The following is a 2,285-nucleotide window of genomic DNA, read 5'->3' on the forward strand; positions in this document are numbered from 1 at the left end:
TGAAATTATAATTACATCATTCCCTCTTCCTTGACTCACCTCTAAACTCTCCACTCCTTGTTCTCTTTCAAATACATGGTGTCCTTTTTCATTAATTTTGTTACATGCATGTATGTATATAACAGATATACCTAAATACATGAATACAGCCTACTTAGTTTGTATAATGTTACTTATGTATATGTTTTCAGAGCTGACCAGAATCATTCTTGTTGGAGAAATAAAATTTGAAGAGCATCTTTCTTTTTTAAATTAAGATTTGAATGCTCTAGGAGAGAGTTGATATCGTTTTGGAATTTTTTCTCATTTTTGACAACAGAGCAATTTGACCCAGAACTTTTAGTGACGGTCCTTTTGGATGAAAAAATTTGCAGGGCCTTTTAATTAGGAATTGACAGGGTGATTAACTTATAATTCACAAAAATAAATGTGGAAGAGAGAAGTGCAGGTCAATCTCTAGCTGTGTTAAGCTGTAAGGACAGCACTATTGGCAAGTGATTGCTTCCTTCTAACAGCTTTTCTAATTTTTCTTAATTGGATCCTTTGTTTTCTAATTGGATAGGGTGAACCATCATAAGGCTTTCAATTATGAGCTGTGGCATGATGATCCTGTCATATGGCACATGCTAAGTAAAGCCAGACTCGGAACATGGAAGATGGAACAGCTATCTTTTCTATGAAGAGAGAGGCACTCTCTCCTGAGCTGGGTTGATAAAGCCCCAAAGAAGTCTAACTGGCTTGATTTTTCCAGAGAGACAGTTTTGGACTTGTGTTTCTATTTGGTAGATGGTAATGTCTTATCATCATATAGAAATGACTGAGAACACAAGATTATTATTGCATCGTTAGGAAATGTTAAGAGATTATGGACACATGACCGGCGGATATGTAGAGCCGTGTATCTTCTGTAAGAGAGCAGGAGTCTTCTCAAAGGTGTTTGTATCTCTTGACTACTAGGCCACTGAGAGATTCTTTGTCCGCATTGTTCTGTGGCTCTCTTATTTTACAACCCACAGTGAATTCCTTCGTCTATGAGAAAAGATCTGAATATTTTGGCCCACATTTAACCTCAACTACCTTCAGTAGTTCTGTAGTTCTCAAATCACCAGGAGTATATACTTCATCTCTTATTACTCACTTTCTCTATATTCTCTGGGGGCATCAGGTCTTCACCAATTTTGGCACATGCCATTCCTGCTTAGTGTTCCTTCCGCATTTTTTCTTTGTCTAGTAAGTCTTAGTTATTAGTCAGGATTGGATAGAACTTCTCAAGTTCTATCATAGCATGACAGTGTAGCCTAATCTGACTTCTCCAAGCACCACTTGTTTTTCAGTCACCAACTACTGTTCTTTGTTAATATTTCTGTAACTGGAACTTCCAGGCTATTTGAACATTTTTATGGAACATGAGGTGAACATGGTCACCCCATTGCCCAACACTTGCTTTCTTGTACTGGAGAGTAACTAATTCTTAGACAATTGTCTTCCTTCCCTACAGAGGGTAGTAATACATAATGTGCTTTATATGACAATCATATCATTAGTGCCTAGAACTGGGCTTGGCTCAGACCAGGTGAATGAGAAGCTCAAGCTATCAATCAATCAATCAATCAATCTGTAATCTATCTGTCTGTCTGTCTGTCTCTATTTTTTGTTGTTTTATCTCTATTTGTTTTGTTGTTGTTGTTTTAATGGCGAATACTGCCCAGTTTCATAAACTCTGTTACTGCTTCAACCTAGTGTGGAAATTTGGCTTTAACACTTGGGACAGTATTTCTAGACATCATGCCTATCTGAAATGTTATGACCTTTCTATGCTTTTAGAATAAGCAAGTGAGATCCTGTGATGGGCATTTTGGCTCAGTACCTTGGAAAGGTCTTCCTCTAGAGAGGAAATGTGTTCTCTGATGCAATGCCCTTGGTAGGCAGGAACAGGACACAGCTGGGGTCTGAATCAGGCTAAATCCCATCTGATTGGAAATCAAGAAGCTGGTGCTTTTGAAGATTATGAGTCTGGAAAGCAACCGAGACAAGGGGATGCGAATCTTTGCTCAAAGCAGGTAGTGCCACTTCTCTTTGGCTTTCAGTATGATTTCTCTCTTGGCTGAAGCCTCCTGAATATCTTTAAAGATGGATTGGTGAAGACACAATGTTTTAATATTGGAACTTCTAACCCTGCTGTTCTCTTTTCAAAGACAGATATAATTAAAGTCTTGGAAAAGACTTCATTGAGATTGTTATAGCATTGAGGAAGGCCAGAAATAAATGCCAGAAATCCATGTTTC

Source organism: Psammomys obesus, unplaced genomic scaffold (genome assembly GCF_907164565.1).
Source record: "Psammomys obesus unplaced genomic scaffold, mPsaObe1.curated_primary_1811, whole genome shotgun sequence".
NCBI lineage: Eukaryota > Metazoa > Chordata > Mammalia > Rodentia > Muridae > Psammomys > Psammomys obesus.